Source organism: Mirounga angustirostris, unplaced genomic scaffold (genome assembly GCF_029215605.1).
Source record: "Mirounga angustirostris isolate CCGP_5_RB_7025 unplaced genomic scaffold, mMirAng1.0.hap1 SCAF_13, whole genome shotgun sequence".
NCBI classification, from domain to species: Eukaryota; Metazoa; Chordata; class Mammalia; order Carnivora; family Phocidae; genus Mirounga; species Mirounga angustirostris.
Window position 1 is genome coordinate 98,791,695 of NW_026991721.1, and position 16,163 is coordinate 98,807,857.

Below are 16,163 nucleotides of genomic sequence, written 5' to 3' on the forward strand. Positions count from 1 at the left end.
AGATTCCAGGTGAATGTCAATTTTGGGGAGACAAAACTCAACTCATAATCTTATAGCAAACAATTTGACCAAACTTTCTTATTACTTCTAATAACTTGTGGATTTATCTATGTGGACTTTTATGTTATCATGAAATAGACAATTTTCTCATTTTGTCTCTTCTGTCATTTTTTTTTTTTTCCTTTTTAGGTCTTCTTTCTTTTGCTACACTCCAGTAAAATGTTGAGTAAAAGTTGTGGTGACAAACAATTTTAATTTCTTCCTAACTAGTATAAATTCTTCTAAAATTTTACAGGTAAGCGTAATGTATTGGATGTAGGATTTTAATAAATATCCTCTATTATACTAATCAAGTTTCTATTTCTAGTTTACTGAGAGCTTTTTACATTGTTTTATTTTTTAATTATAAATGAGTCCTGCATTTTATTGACATTTTTCAGCATCAAGTGAAAGGATCACATTTCCTTCATCTAAATGTTAATGTGGTTGTCAGGGAGGAAAAACTGTTCCTCTATTCCCTCCTGCTTAGTCACAGGAGTCCTATGAATTACACTGACAAAAGCCAGAGTAGCATGAAGAGAAAAAGGCTTATATAAGTGCATATGGGAGCCAACAAAAAAGTAGCTGTCTTATTAAATGTTTAAAGTTGGAGGCTTATCCATCTAATTTACTAGGGAAAAGGGAGGAGGGAGAAAAGGCTCTTGGGGAAGAACAAATAGGTTTCTTTAGGAAAGACAACCTGTTTTTTAGAAGAACAAGAAAGTTTATGATAAAGTTGGTTTATGCAGATGCCACTGGTCTTTTTCATGGCCATGAAACTCCCAGAGCAGCATTTATGGTAGCCTCCTTTCCCAGAAGTTGCTGCTCTTCGTCAGATAAGGGATGTTCCAAGAAGGCTTCTATTCACATCTACTGAATCTCAAATGTCTTCAGCTTAAAATAAGCTCCGTATGAACCCTGGAGTTCTGAGTTGGGTCCCTCATGGCAAAATGCAATGGATGTCCATCATTGTCTTCCTGGGACAAAATGAAGCCATGATGGTTTTCTTCCCCCATATATTAGGTAATTCAATTGAGTAGTCATCTATTTAGGATTATTCAGCTCTGTCCTGTGGTAAAATTAATTTTTCCTTTCTTTACTTTCCTCACAAAATAGTGTGAGGAATTTTCAGCCTTTTTTTTTTTTTTAAGATTTTATTTATTTGACAGAGCGAGAGATAGCAAGAGCAGGAATACAAGAGATAGCAAGAGCAGGAACACAAGCAGGTGGAGTGGGAGAAGGAGAAGCAGGCTTCCCGCCAAGCAGGGAGCCCGATGCGGGGCCCGATCCCAGGACCCTGGGATCATGACCTGCGCTGAAGGCAGACGCTTAACGACTGAGCCACCCAGGCACCCCTCAGCCTTTTTTTTTTAATTTCTAAATAGTTTATATAAATAGGTAAAAAGAGTAGAAATCAGGTAAAACTTGTGCTTTGTCGTACAGGTTGGAGAGGTTTTTATTATGAATTTATATTCTTTAATAATTACACTTTAAATTTTTTAATAAATTTAATTTTTTAAAGATTTTATTTGAGAGAGAGAGAGAGAAAGAGAGCATGAGCAGGGGGAGGGACAGAAGGAGAGGAAGAAGCAGGCTCTCTGTGGAGCAGGGAGCCTGATGTGGGATTCAATCCCAGGACCCTGAAATCATAACCCAAGCTGAAGGCAGACACTTAATGGACTGAGCCACCCAGGCACCCCTAATAAATTTAATTTTTTAGAACAGTTTTTGATTTACAGAAAAATAGGGAAGATAGTAGAGTTCCCAAATACTTTTGCATTCTTGTATTATTAACATATTATCATGAAACATTTATATTATGGTATAAACATATATAGGTAGTATATGTTACTATGATAACACACTTGCTATGGTATATTGTTATAATTAATGAGCCAATATTGATACATGGTTATTAACTAAGAACTATATTCAGATTTCTTTAGTTTTTAATCTAATGTCCCTTTTTCTGTTCCAAGATCCTGCGTTACATTTAGCTGACATGTCTTTTTAAATTCCTTTTGGCTATAATAGTTTTTCAGACTTCACTTGTTTTTGATGACTTGATTTTGAAGAGTACTGATCAGGTATTTTACATAAAATGTTCAGCAACTGGGATTTATCTGGTATTTTTCTCATGGTTAGGTTGAAGTTATGGGTTTGGAGAAGACTACAGAGGTGAAGTGTCATTTTTATCACTGTATATCAAGGGTACATCTTATCAGTATGATTTGTCACTCTCGATGTTGCCTTGGTCACCTGGCTGAGGATCTTTGTCAGCTTTCTCTCCTGTCGGAGTTACTCTCCCTGCCCCACCACTATGCCATATTCTTTCGAAGGAAGGTACTATGCATAGAATAATTACCTTTTTTGAGTTTTTTTCTTCTCCCATCAATTTTATTGTCATATATTTTGAAAATAGTTTCTGTGTCACACTTTGCAAATGTATTGATATAGTTATTTTAGTATCCTCATGATTTCAAAAGTCTTTGTATCAGCTATAGTAAACCCTTTTTTATTCCTCAAATTATTTGTATATTTTCCCTTTCTATTGATCACATTTATTGGGAAGTTGCACACTTTTTAGTTTTGTTCTAAGAATTAGCTTTTTATTCTGTTATTACTTCTTGTTTTAGCTCCTGTTAACATCTGCTATTTTACTTACGATTTCCTTACTTCAAGTTTACTATACTATTCCTTTACTATTCCTGGCATGGACATTTAGCTCATTTGGTCTTAATTCTTACTGCTATTTGATAGCTATATTTACAGTTATAAATTTCCCTCTCAGTATAACTTGGTGACATTCTACATCATTTGATAAAGGGAACCTCATTATAATTCACTGTCAAAATCTTGTGATTTCACTGTGATTTACATTTAAATAATGAATTTAACAGTTGTTGAGGTTTTCCTTGTGACCCAGTACGTGGCCTATTTTTTTATTTTCACATGTACTTGAAAGTAATGTAGTGTCTGCTGGTTTACTTGGATTTTACCTTGCCTTCCTGGGATTCTTACAGATGTTGACCTATTTATTCCTTTGCTCCATATCTTTTAACTTGTCTTTCCATATTCTTTCAACTCTTTGTTCCTTGATGATCTCTGGGAGAGTTCCTTAACCTGATCTTTCAGTTTCTTAATTGGCCTTCTTTATGCATTCTACTCTTGCACCAGACTATCATTTATTTCAGGCATTATTTATTTCAGACTGAGAAGCTTCAACTGGTTCTTTTTTTATGACTACTTGTTTTCTGCTTTCCAGTCAATCAGTATCTCCACTTGTTCTCTCTCTAATGATATGATAATGCTAATTCTTGCTCGATGTGGTCCATTACTTTTTCCCTTTCTTACATAGTGGGTGTACCTTCAGATGTCTCATTATTTTTCCTGTAATGCCACATTTCCCTGGGATTATCTGTTACTGTCAACAGTCATGTCTCCCTAGGAGAATAAGCCAAACGCCAAGCCCTAACTTGTGCCCTTGGTGTAGTGAGTTTACAGAGATTTTTAGAAGGGTTCTTTAGGGCTAAGAGCCTATTTTGATTTTTCCTCAACAATTTCCAGTTTGGCACGCACACATAATGTGACACTGATCTCAAGTGACTTTTCTATGCCTCCACCAAAGCACAGCTTTTCCCAAAAGCTGTCATCCTCTTGGGACCTAATCCTCTAAACCACAGCTTCTCAACCAAAAATGGTATTTGGAAATGTGTGAAGGGAATACAGGGGCCGCTGTAATGACATTGTCGCTAAAGCATTTTGGGCAAGGGGTTGAGAATATTAAACATGTTCTAAGGCATGGAGAAATCCCACACAATAAATTACTGTCGAATAAAATGACAGGAGCATCCCCATGGGTAGCAATAGGATATGAGTTAAAGCTGAGGACTAACTCCCTTATTTGCACCTGCAGGTTTCTCCTCCCTGCCCTCAGGTTTCTCCAGCGGTGCCGGATGCTACTACAGTGCCTCCAGGTGGGCATGGAAACTTGGTGCTCCTGCTTCTCTCCCCTACAGTCACAAGGTAGCAATCAGTGTTCTAACCAGGACATTGCAAGAAAATTAAAAGGACCCAGAATGCTTGCCTCGATCTTTTCCCTGTTCCTGACTACCAGCTTTCTCCTGCCCTGGCTTTGCTTCCTCTTCCTAAACCCTAATCTCCATCAGGGACATCAGAATCCAATTATCTTGGACTTCCTAGGGATTTCTTACAGTTTTTACTAATATCTGAATATACCATCTTCCTTCTGTGGCATACCCGGTGTTGAATCAAATGAAGGAACCAGCATCCCATTAGTATTCCATCTTGCTACCTCACTCTAGGAACACTGGTTCTTAACAACATGTGAACAGAAATGTACAGTGGATAGAAAATTTTCGCTAATTTTGAAAATTTGGAGCATGAAAAGTAGATTTACCCCCAGAAAATAAGGTATACAAAGACATGTTTAAAAAAAAAAAAAAAAAAGCCAGGGCACCTGGGTGGTTCTGTCGGTTAAGCATCCGACTCTTGATTTCGGCTCAGGTCATGATATCGGGGTGGTGGGGTCAAGCCCCACATCAGGCTCCACACTCAGCCCCAAGTCCGCTTGAGATTCTCTCTCTCCTTCTTCCCCTTTCCCCATCCCTCCCATGTTCTTTCTCCCTCTCTCTCTAAAATAAATAATCTTTAAAAAAATAAAAACAGTGTAACATTCATAGATGAAAAACATACCAAGCAAGATGAAGAGCCTAGAACTCTACCATGTATAGATGGCAACATGAAACAATAGAAGTGGTAACACCAATCTGTGTGGACATGATAAATTACTTGCTAAATTATTTGGTAGACAATATAGGGAAAATGAAACATTTCATGGAGAAATATAATATTTCCACCATTTGAGAAAGTTTAAAAATTTTTATAACAAATTTATTTGCGAGAGAAAGAGAGAGTGCCATGAGCCGGGGTGAGGGGCAGAGGGCAAAGCAGACTCCCCGCTGAGCAGGGAGCCCGATGTGGGGCTCGATCCCCGGACCCCAGGATCATAACCTGAGCCAAAGGCAGATGCTTAACTGACTGAGCCATCCAAGCACCCCTAAATTTTTTAATTTGAAATAATTTTATAAGTATAGAAAAGTTTCAAAAATAGTATAGAGTGTTCTTACACATGCTTCAGCCAGATTCACATAGTAACATCTTGTATAATTATTTTACAATGTACAAAATTAAGAAATTAACATTGGTACATTAGTGGCTATTACCTAAACTACAGATTTTATTTGAATTTCACCATTTTTTCCACTAATGTCCCTTTTCTGTTCCAGAACCCAAGCCGTGATCCCACATTGAATTTAATTATCATCTCCTTAATCTCTTCCAAACTCTGAAAGTTTTACACTGTTTTTCACGATCATGAATCTTTTTTTAAATTGTAGTTGACATACACTGTTATATTAGTTTCAGGTGTACAACATAGTGATTCAACAATTCTGTACATTACTCAGTGCTCACCACAATAGGTGTAGTAACCATACAACGTTATTACAATATTATTGCCTATATTCCCTATGCTGTACTTTTCATTTGACTTATATACTTCACACCTATAAGTGTGTACTTCTTAATCTCCTTTACTTATTTCACCTGTCTCCCCATACCCATTCCCCTCTGGCAACCACCAGCTTGTTCTCAGTATTTATGAGTCTGTTTCTCTGAAGGTTTGTTGGTTGGTTTGGTTTGGTTTTGGTTTGGTTTTTAGACTCCACATGTAAGTGAAATCCTATTTGTCTCTCTGACTTATTTCACTTAGTGTAGTACACTCTATGTTTATCCACATTGATGCAAATGGCAAGAACTCATTTCTTTTTATGGCTGAGTAATATTCCAGTGTGTGTGTGTGTGTGTGTGTGTGTGTGTGTGTGTGTATAAACACATCACATGTTCTTTATCCATTCATCTATTGATGGACACTCTGGTTGCCTCCATATCCTGGCTATTATAAATAGTGCTGTAATAAACATAAGGGTCCCTATGTGTTTTTGAATTAGTGTTTTCATTTTGTGGGGTAAATACCCAGCAGTGGAATTACTGGATTAAATAGTATTTCTATTTTTAATTTTTTGAGGAACCTCCTTACAGTCTTTTCCACAGAGATAACACCAATTTACATTCCCACTAACGGTGCACAAGTGTTCTCTTTTCTCCGCATCCTCTCCAACATTTGTTACTACTTGTCTTTTTGATACAACCATTCTAACTGGTGTCAGGTGATATTTCATTGTATTTTCATTTGCATTTCCCTGATGATTAGTAATGTTGAGCATTTTTTATGTTCCTTTTGGCCATCTGTATGTTGTCTTCGGGAAAATGTCTACTCAGGTCCTCTGCCCATTCTTTTATTATTATTATTTTTTTTTTTTTTTGGTGGTGAGCTATATATAAGTTCTTTATATATTTTGGATATTAATCCATTTTCAGATATATCATTTGCAAGTAACTCCTCCCATCCAGTAGGTTACCTTTTCATTTTATTGTTTCCTTTGCCATGCAAAAGCTCTTTATTTTGGTGTAGTACCAATAGTTTATTTCTGCTTTCATTTTCTGGCCTGGGGAGATATAGCCATAAAAATGTTGCTGAGGCCAATGTCCAAGAGATTACTGCATATGTTTCCTTTTAAGAGTAATTCTCATGGATTAGAAGAATTAATATTGTTAAAATGTCCATACTATTCAAAGGAATCTACTGGATTCAAGGGAATCCTTATCAAAATACCAGTAGTATTTTTCTAAGCACTAAAACAAATAATCCTGAAATTTACCAAAAGACCCTTAACAGCCAAAGCAATCTAGAGAGAGAGGAATAAAGCTGGATATATCACAATCCTGGATTTCAAGATATACTACAAAACTTTAGTGGTCAAAAACAATATGGTATTGGCACAACAGACACATAGATCAATAGAACAGGACAGAAAGCCCAGTAATAAACCCACACTTATATGATCAATTAATCTATGACAATGAAGATAAGAATATGCAATAGATGCAATAAGGGAATGACTATCTCTTCAATAAATACATTCAATAAATGATGTAGCTGTATGGACGACTAATGCAAAAGAATGAAACTGGACCACTTACTTACATCATATACAAAAAGAAACTCAAAATTATAACTTTACTGAATTCATTTATTTTAATCATTTTTGATGGAGTCTATGTATAATATATCATCTGCAAATAGTGACGGTTTACCTCTTCCTTACCAATTTAGATACCTTTATTTCTTTTTCTTGTTTGATTGCTGAAGCTCACACTTCCAGTACTATGTTGAATGAAAGTGACAAAAGTGGACATCCTTGTCTTTGTCCTCATCTTAGAAGAAAAGCTTTCAGTTTTTCACCATTGAATATGATGTTAGTTGTGGGTTTTTCATATTTGGCCTTTAGTATGTTGAGGTGAGTTCTCTCCAAACCCACTCTGTTGAAAGCTTTTATCATGAATGGATGTTGAATACTGTCAAGTGCTTTTCTGCATATTGAGATGATCACATGGCTTATCCTTCCTCCTGTTAATGTGGTGTATATTGATTGATTTGCAGATATTGAACCATCCTTGCATCCCTGGAATAAATCCCACTTTATCATGATTAATACTTTTCATGTATTGTTCAATTTGATTTGCTAATATTTTTTGAGGATTTTTGTATTTATGTCCATCAGCAATACCGGGCTGTAGTTTTCTTTTTTTGGTAGGATCTTTGCCTATGGTATCAGGGTAATACTGGTCTTATAGAATGAATTTAGAAGTTTTCCTTCCTCTTTTATTTTTTTTTTGAATAATTCAAGAGAATAGTTCTTTAAATGTTTGGTAGAATTCATCTGTGAAGATATCTGGTCCTGGACTTCCGTTTCTTGGGAGTCTTTGATTACTGATTCAATTTTGTTACTAGATATCTTTCAGTTCAGATTTTCTATTTCTTCTTGAATCAGTCTTGGAAGATTACATTTCTCAAAATTCATCCGTATCCCTAGGTTTCCAATTTGTTGGTATATAATTTTTCATAGTATTCTTATAATCCTTTGTATTTATGTGGTATTCATTGTTATTTCTCTTCTTCTATTTTTTATTTTCTTTGTGTCGTGTATCTTTTTTTTCCTTGATGAATCTGGCTAAGTGTTTATCAATTGTGTTTATCTTTTCAAAGAAGCAGCTCTTGGTTTCATTGGTATTTTCTAATTTTTTTGTGTCTATTTAATTTACTTCTGCTTTAATCTTTATTATTTTCTTTATTCTACTTACTTTGGATTTTGTTTGCTCTGCTTTTTCTAGTTCCTGAAGTTGGAAGGTTTGTTTGTTTACTTAAGATTTTTCTGGTAATAGGCCTGTATTGCTCTCAACTTCCCTCTTAGAACTGCTGCTGTTGCGTTTCAAAGATTTTGAACTGTTATCATTTCCACCTGTCTTCATTTTTTTAAAATATCCTCTTTGATTTTTTGTTGACCCATCAGTTGTTTAGTAACATGTTGTTTGCCTCCATGTTTGTTTATTTGCTTGTTTCCAGTTTTGTTTTGTTGTTGTTTGTTGTTGTTTTTGTAGTTGATTTCTAGTTTTATATTGTGGCCAGAAGAAAATGCTTGATGTAATTTTAATCTTCCTAAATTTAGTGAGACTCATTTTTGACCTAACATATGATCTCTCCTGGAGAATGTTCCATGTGCACTTGCAAAGAATTTGTATTCTGCTATTTTTGGATGGAAATGTTCTGAATATATCTGTTAAGTCTATCTGGTCTAATGTGCAATTCAAAGCCATTGTTTTCTTATTGATTATCTGTCTGAATGACCTATCCATTGATGTAAGTGGGGTGTTAAGTTTCCCTACTATTATCGTATTACTGTCAATGTCTTCTTTTAGGTCTGTTAAAATTTGCTTTATGTAGATAGGTGCTCTAGTGTTAAGTGCATTGGTATTTAGAATTGTTATATCCTCTTGTTGGAGTGATTCCTTTATTATATCATTATGTAAGGCCCTCTTTGTGTCTTGTTACGGTCTTTGGGTTTTTTATTATTATTATTATGTTAATCACCATACATTACATCATTAGTTTTTGATGTAGTGTTCCATGATTCATTGTTTGCGTATAACACCCAGTGCTCCATGCAGACACTGGGAGGGTATGTGCTATGGTGAGTGCTGTGAATTGTGCAAGAGTGTTGAATCACAATCTTTGTTTTAAAGTCTATATTGTCTGATATAAGTATTGCTACCCTGGCTTTTTTTTTTTTCCTGCTTTGATTTGCACAAATTATCTTTTTCCATCTCTTCACTTTCACTTTGTATGTGTCTTCAGGTCTGAGGTGAGTCTCTTGTAGAAGCATATAAATGGGTCATGTTTTTGTTTTTTTGGTTTTTTTTTAAATCCATTCAATCATCCCATATCCTTTGATTGGAGCATTTAGTTTATTTACATTTAGAGTACTTATTTTTAGGTATGTACTTGTTGCCATTTTGTTAATTGTTTTCTGCTTATTTTTGTTGTTCTCCTGTTTCATTCTTCCTTTCTAGCCATCTTCCCTGTGGTTTGATGGTTTTTAGTGTTAGTGCTCGAATTCCTTTTTCTTTTTTCTTTCTTTGTGTGTGTGTGTGTGTGTGTGTGTCTGTGTGTCTCTAGTATAGGTTTTTGTTTTGTGGTTACCATGGGGTTCATATTAATATCTTTGTGTTTAGCAGTCTATCTTAAATTGATGGTCATTTAAGTTCAAATACCTTATGAAAGCACTACATTTTTATTCCCCCCCCATGTTTCATGTATGTCATATTTTACATCTTTTTATTTTGTGTATCCCTTGACTAATTTTTATAGATATAATTAATTTCACTACTTTTTTCTTTTAACCTTTATACTGGCTTTATTAGTGACTAATCTATCTTTACTACGTGTTTGCTTTTACCTATGAAACTTTTTTCTATCATAATTTCCTTACTTCTAGCTGTGGCCTTTTCCTTTCCCTTGAAACACTCCCTCTAACATTTCTTATAAGGCATGTTTAGTGGTGATGAACTCTTTTAATGTTTGTTTGTCTGGGAAATTCTATTTCTATTTTTTTAAGATATCTTTAAGTAATCTCTACACCCAATGTGGGACTTGAACTTACAACCTTGAGACCAGAGTCACATGCTCTACTGACTGAGCCAGCTGGTCACCTCTGTCTGGGAAATTCTTTATGTCTCCTTCAATTTCAAATGATAACCTTGATAGGTATCTTGGTTGTAGGTTTTTTTCCTCCCAGCACTTGGAATATATCATGCCACTTTTTTTCTGGCCTGTAGAGTTTCTTATGAAAAATTAGCTGATAGGTTAATGGAGGTTCCCTGTGTATAATTGTTTTTTTTCTTGCTGCTTTTAAGATTTTCTCTTGATCACTACTTTTTGTCATTTTAATTATTATATATTTTGGTGTGGACCTCCTTGGGTTCATCTTGTTGGGGGTTCATCTGTTTTGGACCTGGATGTCTGTTCCCTTCCCCAGATGAAGGAAATCTTCAGCTCTTGTCTCTTCAAATGAATTTTCTCTTCTGTTCTCTCTCTTTTCCTTCTGGGATTCCTATAATGTAAATGTTAGTATACTTAATGATGTCACAGAGGTCCATTAACCTATTCTCCTTTATTATTTTTTCTTTTTGGTATCCAGCTTGATTGCTTTCCGTTCCACTGTTTTCCAAATTGCTTATCTGTTCTGCATCCTCTCATCTGCTGTTGATTTCCTCTAGAGTATTTTTCATTTCAGTCATTGTATTCTTCAACTTTAACTGTTTTTTACCTATCTCTTTATTGAAGCTCTTACTTGAGTCATCCACTATTTTGTCAAGTCCAGTGGTATCTCTGTGACCATTACTTTGAACTCTTTATCAGGCATATTGCTTATCTGTATTTCATTTAGCTCTTTTTCTGTGATTTTTGTCTTGTCCTTTCATCCTGGGCACATTCTTTGTCTCCTCATTTTGTCTAAATCTCTGTTTGTTTCTATGTATTAGATAGCTCAGGTGTGTCTCCTGGTCTTGAAAGTAGTTGCCTTGGTAGAAGAGGTCCTATGTTGCCCTATAGCCAATCCCCTTTTGTAAGCAGAATCAGGTGCTCCTTGCGGGCTGCATGCATTCTTTTGTTGTGACTTACCCTAAATGCTGTGAGCATGCTAGTGAGTAAGGCTGACACTCAGCCCAACTGGCTGCAATGACCCATTTCACCTGCGGTGGGTGTACTGGGCATGGTTTACTCCCAGTGCTGCTGAGATGGCTGGCTGTAGCTGCCTTGGGCTTGCTAGTGGGTGCAGCCAACCCTCAGCATGGTTTTCTGTGCACTGAAAGGCAGGGCTTGCTCCCCACACAGCCAGCTCAGAGGAAAGGCTGCAGGAACTGAAAACATGCTGGTGTGTGGGATTATCTCCATCTCTCCCCAGGGCAGGAGTCACTTTTGAGGGGTGCTAGTCTCAGATAGGACTGCCTGCTGGGTATGACGGGGTAGTAGCCACTTTGGAGGGGTACCTGCTAAGGTGAGGGGATTAGGCAAGCCAGTCCACAAGTGAACCCTAGGAGTGGGCACACGGTGATAGCAAAGTAGATGGAGAGTGTTAGCATTGGCTCCCCACAAGCATCCAGCATCCTAGGAGAAGGCAAGAAAATCACCTGTCAGCTCTTTTGTTCCTGGAGAAATCACCTACAGATCCCTGTTCCTCTTGCACATGTCCTAAAATTAGTCAGTAAATCTCCTTCCTGTATACCCCAAACACTTTTTAAACTGCTGCTTCTGTGTTATGTCTCACATGGAGTTTTTTTCACATGCTGGCTCTTTAAGGGTGGGGACTCCATTTCCTGTCATGCTCTTGCTCTCCCAGAGTTAAGTCCCACTAATTTCTGAAGCTCCAAGAATGAAGGCTCATTGATTTTTAAAGCTTCTGTAGGTAAGTCCCACTGTATTTCAAAGCCAGATGTTGTGGAGATTCATCTTCCCAGTGGTGTCTCCAGGGCCAGGGGATGCTCAGTACGGGTTCTGATCCCCTTCTCTTCTGTTCTTGTGATATCTCTCCCATTTGTGGTTAGTCACACTGGGGATTTGGTTTCCAACCATGGCTCTGCCCCTCCTACCCTTTTAGATGTGGTCTTCTTTCTCTGACTAGCTGTGGAAGATCTTTTCTGCTAGTCCTCAGGTCATTTTCAGAATTCGTTTTAATACCTGTAGTTTTTGTGTCTGTGTCTGTGGGAGGAGGTGAGCTCAGGATCCTCCTACTTCACCATCTTCACCACCAAGTCCAATCATGACATTTTCCAAGAGTATTAGTTATTTTGTAGAATGTCCCTCAATTTTGTTCTATCCAATATTTTCTCATAATTAGATTGAGGTCATGCATTTTTGTCAAGAACACCCCAAAAGTGATGTGTCCTTCTTGGTACAACATTCGTGAAAAAAGATCTTATAACTGCTGATATTAACCTAATCACTGGGGTAAACCAGTGTCTATTGATTTTACGTACTGTAAAGTTACAATTTTTCACTTTGAAATTAATGTATTAGTGGGAAGATATTCTTTTTTTTTAAGATTCTATTTATTTATTTGACAGAGCTATAGAGAGCACAAGTAGGCAGAGATGCAGGCAGAGGGAGAAGCAGGCTCTCTGCCGAGCAGGGAGCCCGATGTGGGGCTTGATCCCAGGACCCTGGGATCATGACCTGAGCCGAAGGCAGATGCTTAACAACTGAGTCACCCAGGCACCCCAGTGGGAAGATATTCTTGTTTCTCCTCAAACTTCCACCCACTAATTTTAGGCTCATCAACAGATCTTGACTATAACAATTGTTACTGCAGTGTTTTAGTGCAGAGAAAAGGTGTACCTTAACAATGTATTTGTATTATGAAATGGAAGACTTTTCCTTCTGAAACGTCCGTGTTTAAGTTGCTCCACATCATTCATATTTTCCACAGGGAAAAAAGGGGCATATGCTTGCTCTACAACCATATGACTAAAAGGGTCTCAGTAGTGAAAGAATTCCAGTGTGAAGGGCAAGACTGCTCGCAGTTTTTTAAAGTAAGCTCTTCTTCATTCGGCCTTCAAGATAAAGTCTCAGCCAGGCAAACCCGTTACTCAATTTTTGGCCAAAAATTAACTAGAAGGCCCAATGCTTTTCTTCTCCTGTTCAGGTTGGTCAAATCCATTAAAGTTGTTCAGGAAACCAACCACAGCACTATCCAGAAAACATGTTCATTTACCTAGCCAGGAAAATCCCTAGACACGTGGTGCTAGTATCACTAAGGTGTGAAAGTCATCTGTGTTGGAACAAAATGCTCACAGTTTGCCTGTGTTTTATTTTTTACCTTCATAGAAAACATGTTGTTTCACGCAGTCAGTAAATCAAAATATAATCATTTGTGTATATGTATATGTAGCTAGTTTCATGTAATTTTGAGTTTCTCATATTTTAGTATCCTGTCTGAGAATTTTAGGGATGAGTGAACTCTTCCTCCCAGACCCCCAACGTGGTCCAGTGCTTCACAGAGATGGTAAACTGTTGCTGAGGAACTAACTGGAAAGGCCTTTAGGATATGATGTGGCCCTCATGATGGGCTTAAAACCACCTCCGCAGTAGGCCTAGTTTTTATTATGCCCCACCATTCAGTGATTCAAGCCCTTTTGTGTCTGTCTCTCCTACTTCTGCTATTAACATGTTACTGATCTCTCCTCCCTGTCTCTCTGCATCATGGCAGTACTGTAGAGTGGTTAGAAACGCAGTTCTGAGGATCTGGCTCCAAGGCCTGCCTCTTCCGCATACTAACTGCGTGACCTCAGCTAACGTTTAACTGCACTCTGCCTCATTTTCCTCGTCTGAAAATGGTAATCACTTCCTAATGTAGTTCTGAGAGTCAAGTGGGTGAGTGCCTAAGAAGCACTGGGATAGCGCCTGGCATGTAATGAGTCCTCAGTAAATGTTGGCTGTTGTTCAGTCAGTGGGTCTCTCCACACCTGCCCCCGCCAACTGCTTTCTGTCTCACATCTATGTGTCTCTGTCAAACTCCAGCAAATAGGAGCTCTGAGTGGTAGGCAGTCACCCACAAAAGGGAGTAGTTGTGGGTGGCAGTGTTTTCATTCCCGCTTCCCCCACTTGGTTACCTCTGAGACAGGTGCCCATCTCTGTGACAGTGTCACAGGGTAACAATAACTTAGGTATAACCAAGCACCTTTACACCACTTTTTCGCTGCTTTTTTCAAAAAGGGCTACGGAAATGATGGTCACTCTGAACTTCATACGCTCTCCCATAGTATACCTGAAAATGACACAAAGTTTGCGGTCCTGCTACTGGTAAATTCTGGGACCGTAGTCAGCTATCTATCCATATACCTGCCACATCACCTGCCCTTGTCCCTCCATTAGCGTGGTTGAGTTGCAACAGCCTGTGCCCTTTATCATCATTTAGTGACGTAAAGTGTCCTGTGCCAAGTTCTCACTGCTGGAATTCTGAGTCATTTTTGGTATTGTATCCTCTCTCATCCCTCCAGGGATACTCAGATCGCACAAACATGAGACCTCCTACCATTTGGTACAGCCTCCTTGGCAATGGGGCACATCTTGTTTTAATTCCTGGGGCCTCCAGCAGCCATCTCCCTAACTTGTGGCTCAGTCCCCAGTGACAGTTCCTGGGACATCTGCTCTTTGCTTGGCTGATGCTGGCAATTTGCCCACTTTGCTTGGGCTCTTTTATTTTTTTTTTTTTAGAGGTTTGTTTTTTTCTTTTATTATGTTAATCACCATACATTACATCATTAGTTGGTGATGTAGTGTTCCATGATTCATTGTTTGCACATAACACTGAGTGCTCCATGCAGAACGTGCCCTCTTTAATACCCATCACCAGGCCAACCCACCCCCCCAACCCCCTCCCCTCTAGAACCCTCAGTTTGCTTCTCAGAGTCCATCGTCTCTCATGGTTCATCTCCCCCTCCGATTTCCCCCACTTCATTGTTCCCCTCCTGCTATCTTCTTCTTCTTCTTCTTCTTCTTTTTTTTTAACATATAATGTATTATTTGTTTCAGACGTACAGGTCTGTGATTCATCAGTATTACACAATTCACGGCGCTCACCATAGCACATACCCTCCCCAGTGTCTATCACCCAGCTATCCCATCCCTCCCACCCCCCACCACTCCAGCAACCCTCAGTTTGTTTCCTGAGATTAAGAATTCCTCATATCAGTGAGGTCATATGATACATGTCTTTCTCTGGTTGACTTATTTCGCTCAGCATAACACCCTCCAGTTCCATCCACGTCGTTGCAAATGGCAAGATTTCATTCCTTTTGATGGCTGCATAATATTCCATAGTATATATATATACCACTTCTTCTTTATCCATTCATCTGTCAATGCACATCTTGGCTCTTTCCACAGTTTGGCTATTGTGGACATTGCTGCTATAAACATCGGGGTGCATGTACCCCTTCAAATCCCTACATTTGTATCTTTGGGGTAAATACCCAGTAGTGCAATTGCTGGGACGTAGGGCAGCTCTATTTTCAACTTTCTGAGGAACCTCCATACTGTTTTCCAGAGTGGCTGCACCAGCTTGCATTCCCACCAATAGTGTAGGAGGGTTCCCCTTTCTCCGCATCCCCGCCAACATCTGTCGTTTCTTGACTTGTTAATTTTAGCCATTCTGACTGGTGTGAGGTGATATCTCATTGAAGTTTTGATTTGGATTCAGAAGAATAGGTATTAATTCTTCTTTAAATGTTTGGTAGAATTCCCCTGGGAAGCCATCTGGCCCTGGGCATTTGTTTGTTGGGAGATGTTTGATGACTGCTTCAATTTCCTTAGTGGTTATGGGTCTGTTCAGGTTTTCTATTTCTTCCTGGTTCAGTTTTGGTAGTTGATACATCTCTAGGAATGCATCCATTTCTTCCAGATTTTCTAATTTGCTGGCATAGAGTTGCTCATAATATGTTCTTATAATTGTTTGTATTTCTTTGGTGTTGGTTGTGATCTCTCCTCTTTCATTCATGATTTTATTTATTTGGGTCCTTTCTCTTTTCTTTTTGATAAGTCTGGCCAGGGGTTTTTCAATCTTATTAATTCTTTCAAAGAACCAGCT

The 16,163-nt window shown here is 38.1% G+C and overlaps 1 protein-coding gene across 1 annotated transcript in view; it reads left to right on the forward strand.

Annotated features, from left to right (window-relative positions):
* The first annotated feature begins 230 nt into the window (after window positions 1-230).
* The window catches only part of NXPE4 (neurexophilin and PC-esterase domain family member 4), a 39,714-nt gene continuing 23,781 nt past the window's right edge, over window positions 231-16,163 (forward strand). The window contains exons 1-2 of the mRNA XM_064577413.1: window positions 231-295; window positions 3,956-4,065. The gene's annotated coding sequence lies outside the window, so the exon portion shown is untranslated. The remainder of the gene's footprint in view (window positions 296-3,955; window positions 4,066-16,163) is intronic.